The sequence below is a fragment of the Pinus tabuliformis genome, chromosome X, assembly GCF_031772625.1.
Source record: "Pinus tabuliformis cultivar Carrire ecotype Pingquan chromosome X, CPIR1, whole genome shotgun sequence".
Lineage (NCBI taxonomy): Eukaryota > Viridiplantae > Streptophyta > Pinopsida > Pinales > Pinaceae > Pinus > Pinus tabuliformis.
The window spans coordinates 5,108,166-5,119,150 of record NC_142308.1 but is presented as its reverse complement, the minus strand read 5'-3'; positions in this window follow the sequence as shown (position 1 = coordinate 5,119,150).

Below are 10,985 nucleotides of genomic sequence, written 5' to 3'. Positions count from 1 at the left end.
GAAACTCTGCATCTCTGTGCTCTTCAGTATCTGACTACTCTAGCCTCTGTCACTTTGATCTCTGACTGCATCCGTGCTGCTGCTGGTTCTATCTCCCAGCATTGCATCCGCACTGCACCTCCCAACTGACCTCCCTGTTGGGATAGAAACACCCTCTGATGCTGAAGCTCTACCTGCTGCTGACAATGCTCCCTCTCTGACATGTGCGCTACTGCAACATCTCCATGCATCTCGCACCATTGCACACCTCTCTGTGCCACCTAGCACTGTGCAAAACACTTATGCCTCTCGCATTGCTACAGCCTGCTAGCTATGCGCTGTCCTGGGATTCCCTGCATTGTCGCTCTCTCTGCCGCTCCATCCGCATCTGTCTCTACCCAATCAGTCAGTTCCTGCTACTACACATCGGGGCTCCCGTAGCAAGGTCTCATCTAAGAGGTTGGGTACCTCAAGGATCTTGCCCCTCCTCCTTGGGATGATCAATCCACATCACCCCACCTCCTACCTGGAGGTATGGCTGCATGCGATCCCTCAGCCCACTTGGCTCGAAGTTTCCCCCTACTGGAGGTCTCTGCATGAGTAGATGTCTCTACTCGATCCCCTCTCAGCTTCCCCTGTTGTGGCTGCTCCACAACCTCCTGAAGCTACTGCACCAATCGTGGCTCCTCCACAATTGTCTGAGACTTCTTCTGGCTCTGCATGTTGAGAGGTAATATACCCTCCCTCTCAACCACCAAGTCTCCATCAATTGCCTCGCTGCTCAAGGCTTCGCATGCATCTTGAACCTCAAGAGCATACAGGTTCTTGACTCGTGAACCCTCCTCATGACAACGAAAGCATCTCACCTTCGACTTGTCAACCTTCTTCCCATCACTGGAAGAACTGGATTCGAAAAGAGAAACCTTCTCCTTCCCCTTCCTCGCCTTACTCGCTAAGGCACAGTTCTCCTCATCCTGCATGGATGAAGAACCCTCTCTGGTGCTCCGTCTAATCTCCTCCTGCATCAAATCCGACCATGGTCGTTCCCAATTTGGCAGTTTCTCCCTTCCATTCACCGAGTCCTGGTAGCTATGCCAACTCTTAGGAAGGTCAAGGAGTGCTAGACTCACCATCCTCATCCGACAGTCACCCCCACACTTCCCAGCTCATCCCGGCATTGGGTGAACTTCGTGAGATACTGGGGCATACTGTCTCCATTCTCACACTGAATGTTTCTGAGTTTCGTTCTTGCTTTGGAATTAAATTCAAATTCCACCAGCACAAAAACTCAACTGCTTCTGATCTAGAATTCGTGAGAACACAATATTTCTTGTACAGAGATCGACTGTATGCGCATTCACCGTATATCTCACCTTCCAAGGGAAGGATGAATCCAGAGGCTACCTGGCCCGATTACAGACTCTGCTTGAAGAAATAAAATGTAAACACTTTCTGAATAGTAGATCTGATGATCAATCCTCGCTTGATATCCTGTAAAAATCTCTTCTACAAATCAAGCAGCTCCGATACCATGTAGAATTTTTGAATAATTTGACACATATTCACAGAGATTATCCTGATTATACACTTATAAGCGGAACATGCATAATACATAACCTCCTCTACGTTGATCATCAATTTACAGAAGCAGAAACATTCACAGGCACACATAGAAGCATCAATCAAACTCATAAACACAGTATGTATCCCGGGGAAAGCATCTCGCTAAAAACCCCACACTATCTGTATATTATATTGATTGAATCATGTAACAATACACAACATAATACTTCTCACAAGTATCTCCACCTGTTACACACAATACAGCTCAGATCTGATCTCCAAATCTATTCCACTGCTTGCCTGCCTCCACTGCTCAATACCTGCTCAAGAACTGATGAGAATAGCTTCCCAAACTCGTTTTTCACCTGCAAAATAGTCACTCACTCTTTTTGGACGTGAGAAAAGGCTAAAATGTGGGCCAAATACGTGAGCAAACTCATTGGCATACTCAATCCCTTGATTGTGCAAGATCTGATGCACAACTATAGTCACAACTGATAGCAATCTGATTCTCTACCACCTGTCCCTGTTGAACTGAACATGCACTGACATGCAACTGAGTTAACTGATGTATTCTTTAGTTGTATTATGAGTTAATAACTTGTGAATTAATTAATAACTAATTCACCCAACTCATCTCTAGTCTATTGATCAGTTAGACTAAATACAACCAGTTTAACAAAGCTAAACTGAACACAACTCCATCAACTGCACCTCCAGTCCACTAAACTCAACTCACTTGAGTTCTAACTGAAGTCCTGCATGCAAATATTAGTCATCCCATAGGTAACCACGTATTTCCTTGTGGGATCTGCATGTACCACATCCGTAGCTCATTCTGAAGTGCTCCAAGAGAATAAGATCAAGTTTATAGTCCAAATATTATTATGAGACAATAATATTTGACTTTTCTATTTTTGACAGCCAGTCTAAAAATAGACTTTGATCACTCACACTGTGATCATTCACATTTTGATCAAAAATAGAAGTCCATCTATTTTTCCCAACTTGACCAATCATCCATAAACAGCAACCTGCAATCCATAGACATGATCCATATGTCTAAAAATAGACATAGTCTAAAAATAGACTTGCGCCAAAAATAGCCTGCGGGCCCACTTAGTGAAGGCGACTCTTTTCACTAAGCTCCATCATCTTGTTTTATTCTCAACAAGCATTTCTTGTTGCACACTTTTCAACAAATTTCCCAAACCCCATTCTTCATAATGGATTGATATTCTTCCTGCATCACTTTCTTCCAAACTTCTTGATGATAAGCTTCCTTGAATGTAGATGGTTCGACTTCAATCAACTTTGTCATATATGCAGCATAACCAAAGTATATTTTCGGTCTCTTTCTTTCCCTGAAGGTTCCTTTCGCAGTTTCACATCCTTCAGCATCTTCTAATGTTTCCTTTAACCAATTTGAAATTTCCTAGTGGTTGGGATGACCACAGATTGAATAGGCTCACTTGGTCCTTCTTCATCTTGATTTGTAGTAGGTTTTTCCTGATGATCTTCTTCTTCTTCAAATATTGGAGCTTCTTTTCATCAAAATCAATAGGAATATCCTTTGATTTCTTGTAGGCTTGATTTTCATCAAATATAACATCCCTGCTTACTTCGATATGTCTTCCTTCCTTAATGTAGATTCTATACACTTTTGAACAGAGACTATATCCAACGAATATTCCCTTGATACTTGTAGAATCCAACTATATTTTGGAACATGGATGTATGTTGGACTTCCAAATATTCAGAAGCGATCCACACTTGGCTTCTTTCCTGTGAATACTTCTTCAGGTGTTGTATTATTAAGACTTTTATGAGGACTTCTATTTTGAATGTACAAAGTTTTAATTGTTGCTTCTCCCCATAAGAATTTTGATAGGTATTGATTGAGGAAAATTGTTTTAATGCCTTATTCATTTGACCTATTCTTCCTTTCATCCACTCCATTTTGTTTGGGATAATAGGGAATGATGAGCTCCCTCTTAATTCATGATTCCTTGCAATATGCAATCAATTCCTTAGAATCATATTCCCCACCATTGTCGGACCTAGAGTTTTTATCTTTCTTTCGGTTAGGGTTTTCACTTTGGACCTAAACTCCTTGAACTTGTCAAATACTTAATATTTTATTTTTATAAGGTAGATCCATGTCTTTCTAGAATGGTCATAAATGAATGTTACATAGTAGAGATGGCCTCCAAGTGATTTGTAATGCATGGGCCCGCATATATCAGAATGAATGAGGTCTAGTGTCTCTTTGGAGCTAGTTTCACTATTCTGAAATTGCTTTCTTGTATTCTTTCCTAAAGAGCTTCCCTTGCACACATGTTCATGATCTAACTTCATATTGGGGATACCATTAACCAATTGAGTAAGAGAAGGGATGACCTTATAATGTAGATGGTAATATATCCTATGCCATAGAAAAATGGGATTGATTTCCATGTGAACTAAAGCTTGAGGAGGTGGTGTAATAAATCTATAAATACTTCTTTCACGAACTCCAATAACCCTAGCCTTATTAATGCTATAATCTTTTCCCCAAACCAATACTTTTCCATCAACAAAAGCAACCCTTTCCCCTTTATCTTCTAAACAAGAAAAAGAAAGCAAATTATTTTTCAAACCTGGAACATATATAATGTTGTTGAGGTGTAGCTTCGATCCATTTTCCAACTTCAACGATGTTGATCCTAGGTCTCTAACAGCATAGCTTTTGTTGTCACCCAATTCGACTACATGAGAAGCTGGCCCCTTTGATAATGTATGAAGTTGTTTACTTTCTCCTGTCATGTGTCTTGATGCTCCACTATCAATGATCCATGCATTGTCATCACTAAGAGAACCTATAAGAGCAACCAAGAATCCTTGACTTTTGACCTTGTTGAATAAGTAGTGGATGACCTTCTTGATCCATTTCTAGCAGTGTTGATACCCATTCTTATGTATTTCATCAAAGAGGGAGAATCCATGCCAACAAAGTGATCTTCAAGTCTTCCTGACCTTAGCTCTGATACCATGTTTAGAAATCAATGCAATTAGATTAGAGTTTGATTCCTCTTTCTTGATAATTACTTGTGAGTTATGTTGGCTTCGATTACTTCTTTATTATCTTATCTTTCATCAAGAAATTACCATAATAAGTGTGTATGAAGATCACAAAACAAGAGACACAAGATGTAGGCACTATGCCACGAAAAAACCCCCCTTGAGGGGAAAACCTAGTAAAAAGTATCTTCCTTCAATAGTATCCTTTGAGACTCTTAAACCTAGATAAAGACCAGACCTTCCCTCCACACCAAGTCATCCTTCTAGAACTTCGACCTATTTTCCAACAACTTCAACTATGAAGCAGCTTTTGGCATCAAGCAGTAGTGAAACTTAGAGGACTTCGATCTCCCAAAATAGGGTACGAAACAAAGAGAGAGAGAGGCACCAAAAGTTCGATTTTCTTCTTCTCCTTAGACTCCACCCAACTCGCACTTCCTTCAGCTTCCTTAGACCCAATTTGACGTACTTAGCACTTCTCCAACTTCTCTTGATATTAGATGCTCCAAATGACTTTGATTTGCTTCTATCTATAGGCTCCAAGTGAGGTCGAATTAGTGTCCTTCGGCCGACTTGATCTCTTCTAGGCTAACTTGATGTGGAGGATACATAAATTATATTTGACTCCATAGTAAACCTTTTTACATTATTCAAAAGCCAAAGAAGGGTCTTTTTGAATATGCAATGACTCTATAAACTCAAAATTTAATCCTAGGAGTCCAGAATGGGGACTTTGACTAATATAATGACCCAAGAATGAAACACATGCTTTAGTAAGTCATTGTTACAATAATAGAAATTATTTCTTTATTCTTTTGACAAGTATATTACATGATGACTCAAATACATTAATAAAGACCGAACCTAGTTACATTTTCTAACAATCCATCCCAAGAAGGTTGTCGATATTAATTTCGAAGTTGAAAAACTTCTACGCATTGGTTTGATCTACCCAGTACCTCTAACTGGTTGGGTATCCAACGTTGTTCCTGTCATGAAGAAATAGGGAACAATTCGTGTGTCGATTAACAGGACATTAATCGTGCTTGTCCTAAGGACAATTATCCTACCCCGTTCATTGACTAGATTGTTGACTATTATGTTGGTTGTGAAATATTTTTGTTTATGGATCAATTTTCGGGCTACAATAAAATAAACATTCTCACATCGGACCTACATAAAACCACATTTATTTGTCCATGGGGAACATTTTCATATCGAAAGTTCCCTTTTGGATTGAAAAATGTCAGGGATATGTTTTAGAGGGCAATGAATTATGCCTTCCATGACATTAAACACATTGTACAACAATATTTGGATGACCTGCCTGCTCACTCGAAACATCGTGTTGATCATCTGATGCATCTTAGGGATATATTTTTACATTGTCGACACTATAACATTAGGCTCAATCCACACAAGTGTGTGTTTTGTGTAATCTCTAGTTGACTTCTCGGTTTCATTGTTTCAAAGCATGGAATTCGTATTGACCCATTGAAATTCTAGGCAATCCTAGATCTTCCTGCTCCTTGCTCTCTTCTTCAGCTCAACGACTCCAAGGGAAGGTTAACTCTCTACGGATATGCGTTCCCAACTACGCCAAATTGACCAAAGGATTTACTCGTCTGCTAAATAAAGGAGTTCCCTTCCATTGGGACAACACTTCCCAAAAGGCGTTTGATTCCTTGAAAGATGTTTTGATTCGGGCATCCTTGTTGTATCCCCCGGATTACCAACACGACTACTTCTTATACCTCGTCGCTACAGTTACTACCATCATTATGGTATTGGTCCAAGAGGACGATGTAGGGACCGAACATCCTATTTATTATTTGAATCGGAACTTAAATGATACCGAGATCAAATATACTCATGTCTAAATGTTAGCTTCAGCGGCTTTCTAGGTTGTCCAAAGGTTTCCTTACTATATCTTGCTTCGCAAGACTATTATTATTTCCAACTGCAACCCCATGACATACATCTTGTCACGACAATTGTTGGGGGGGCAAGTAATCCAAATGGATTGTCATCCTCTAGGAGTTCGATTTGGAGTTCATCAAATCCAAGTCGAAGAAATCCTTAGTCTTTTTTGAGTTGATTTGTGACCTTCCCACTAACAACATTGAAACAACACCTAACAATTATATTCTAGATGATTTCTTGTTCCTGATCATGTCATCTGACCCATGGTATGGAGATATTATTGTATATATCCAAACCTAGACTTTTCGGTCTGATACCTCTCACTCTGACAAGTGATGTATCCGATATCAAGCTAAAATTATATTATAATTGGTGACATTGTTTATTGTCGTGGTATCAATATGATTTTTTGAAGGTGCCTCACCCATGAGGAAGTCAAGAAATCCCTAAATGAATACCATGTTGGGGCATGTAATGGACACATGTCTAGTTACACCACCGCACAGAAGATTTTGTGTGCTGGCTACTTTTGGCCTAATATGTTTTGTGGCCGGATCCTCACATTCCAAAAGTATCATGCCTGTTGATATACAATCACAAAACTAGTGCTCCACCTACTCCTTTGCACCATGTTATCACCAATAGACCTTCACGAAATGGGGCATTGACTTTATGACATGTAACCCTCACTCAATCAGGGGGCATTGATATTTATGTTTGGAAATTACTAAGAGAGGGGTGAATCAGTAATTTAAAAGCTTTACTTTTTTCTCAACTTAATTTTATTTTTATACATATAATGGTTTATTTATATGCTCCATTATTATTGATCTCCTTTTGCAGGTGTCAGAGAGAAAAAAAAATTAAAATTAAAATAAAAATAAATTAAAAAATTAAAATAAATAAATAAATAAATAAAAATTAGCAATACTTTATCAAGAATTCAAGAACATTCATACAACAATCAAGAACCAACACATGAAGACACTAGATATAAGTGGAAACCCCAAAGGGAGAAAACCACAAATTTTAGGCTGAAAGTGAGGTGAAGGCAGGCTACTACTACTCCTCCTTATTACATCATATTTTTTGTAGGCTCCAACCTATAAGAGGCTCCTACCTCAAAGGAAGCTCCAACTCCCACATTTTCTTTTGCATGCTACAACCTACAGGAGGCTACAACTTGTTCTTTATCATGCTATTACATCTAAAGGGGCAGCAATCTCTCAATCACAACATTAAGTCAAAAGAGTTAGTTACCTTATATACAGTTATGTTGTCAAGTCTACCACAAATCAGCATTACTTCTTCCTTTCAACTTTGTGCCTCTTGTGCTACTGCTCATCAACTTTCTTATGCAAACTATTTCACTTAAAAAGTTCTGTTTCCATTCCACATTGTATATTTTATAGCCAACCATATTGGTTGTTTGTATTCTTTGCAGGAATATGAAATGAAGCATTATCTCTTGGACTTCCAAAAACTGCTCATAAGTTTGCCTCTTCCTTTCCAGTTCTGAAAGAAAATTTGTAATATAAAATAGAACTGAAATAAAATGGCTCAATCAGTAATAATTACAAGGAGACAAATCAGAATTATATTTCTACATTTTTCTGTACAATAAAAGCATATATTTTTTAGCTTTTGTCTCAATATTTTCTGTTCCATTTTAACAATTTTTAGAGTTCACATTTAATTTTCAGCCTTTTCACTTCACATCACTTTCAGTCTTTGCAATTACATCAACAACATTCATCAACATTAATCAATCAGCGTAATGACAAGAAGTTTCGTTATCATGACTGTTTGACATCAATTCCAACATTACCAATATTCTCCCCCTTTGGCATTGATAGAAACACATATATTACTCCTCGTGCGTCCATTTATCTTATACCTCCCCCTTTGACATCAATGGCAAGGAGTGGTTGTGACGAATCAATCTCTGTGTTTCATGCCAAAAAAAATTCCATAACTCTACATGTAATAGGTAGCAAATCTGGAAGAGAAAATGGTGTTCCAATGTGTATAGGATGACCTATTATTTCTAGTATTGCTTCGAGATGAAATCTTATATATAATCACAATAGTGCCACTTGTGAGAAGAAAAAATCATTGAATATTGTAGAATCTCCATAACCCTAAACATGAAGTTGAGGCTATAATAACATCATCTTGTGGGTAATATATGGTGGTTGAGATCCTTTTGTATCATGGCAATTACACATTTTAGTGGATATAGCCGCCCATCATAACACAATAGTACTAATCATGTCAACTTAATGCTCAAATTTTTTAATGTTATCAAAAAGATGGTTGCTCTTTAATAGGAATACCAATGTTCTCCACTATATAAGTAGTACATTCCAATATATGATCCAAAAGAAGTAATGTGCGCTGAAAAAATAGACATGCTCCAAAAACATAGGTTGAAATAGACATGCTCCAATTTGGAATACGTTGTCTTAAAGAAATCGTTGTTTTTTTCAAGGGAATACGTTGCTCCTTGTCTGCTCCAAACGCTATGATACCATTCCAAACCTATGATGATGCTGAATAGTATAGAACGCTTCACATAATGGTGTGTCAAACGATGCATATAATAGTGTATAGAAGTTGCATACGATGGTGTATTAACACTGCATATAATAGCGAAATGAATGTTGCATACAATGGTGAAATGAACGCATTAACGTTTTCTTATGGTGAAATGAACGTTGCATACAATGGTGAAATTAAGTTGTCTTATGGTGAAATGAACGCTACATACAATGGTGTTAATACATTATATAAACGTTGCATTCAACGTTGGTTTTAGTACCTTATATAAACCATATGGTGAAATGAACGTTGTATATGATGGTGTATTAATGCTAGAGGTATCATTATAATTTCAGATGAACGTTGTATATAATGGTGTATTAATGCGTACTAATATTGAGGTATTAATGCTGGAGGTATCATTATAATTGCAAATGAACGTTGTATATAATGGTGTATTCATGCTGGAGGTATCAATGGAGTATGATAATTCATTAACACTGGAGTATGACAACGCATTAACGTTGCATTTAATGGTGCATTAACACTGCAGTATCAATGGAGGTATATAATTATACTACAATCTTCATACCTTAACGCATATAATGTGTATATGTAATTATGCTGGAATATTATCCTTGGAGTATGATAACTCATTTGTCATGAAGAATTATATATCTCAGTGGAACTTCCAGGTTCCACTTCCAGGTATATGTATATCAATTCTGGAGTATGATTAATGCAATTGTCCCAACAACTTGAACTTTGCTCTAGGACCATTAGGGCACAAAACCCTAAAAACAAAATTATGAGTGACTGCTCAACCCTAGGTCTCAACGCTTCCGCAATGCCATTGTAATACCATATTAGCTCTTCTCCACACCATTGAGAAGTGAAATCAACCCTAGGGACACCTTTGTAATATTTCGTAGCATTGGAATACCAGTTCGATTTCAACATTGGATGCAGTGCTTTAAAGAACCTCTTACATTATCGTTGTCCGTCATTATCTTAATAGGTAGCTTTGAATGATTGAACCATGAATTTACATTGTTCCATTCTTCTTCGGATGTTGTTCAATATAATAATCCAATATTTAGTATCTCCATAGTCAATAGTCAATATTTCATTGCGATATAATATTATCCACCCAATGATAGTGGATGATCTCGTACCAAATAGCATTATTCATCTAGACTTAATATTACTTCCAGACATGATATAGGTCAAACATATCAATGTATTAACACTCCATTCAAATGTTATTCAGTATCCAGTCAATGTGCAACGCTCCATTCACTCTGAACGTTGTAATTTATTCTATGTGGGGGCTTTGTATTATTATATTCCAACACTATCCATTCAACTATTTGCATCGTAATAATACCATTTATACCATCGTTATAATGATCCCATTGCAATAATAACGTTGTGCCAGGAGTAGTGATACCACAAATAATGCTCAGCTAAATGAATCTATGCCAACGTTACTCATAGATTTGTTTCATGAATGTTGTTGCAATCTTCATAAGTGGATTCCCATATCTTTTATAAGGATTTCAAATTTATCGAGGAAGTCCAATAAATATGTCATTCACAATGTATAGAATTAGGTACACAACGGTAATTATCATATGGTTCATTATATACTCAAATATACATATCATATGCCATATTATGATTGACCATTTGCAACAGTAATGTATTTATGTTGGGTTTTCTATATTCATCATATTCAGTATCCTTCTATCTCGTGCCATCGTGTTCCCATTCTTTCTCATGCCATTATGTACTTGTCATTTCTAAACTTTAGTTACTTCTTCCTTGCAACATTGTTTCTTCAACAACCCATTCTTTCCATTACATAGGTGAATGACTTTGAGAGCTCAATTCTCTTTGTGTTTCCATTTCCTTCCTTA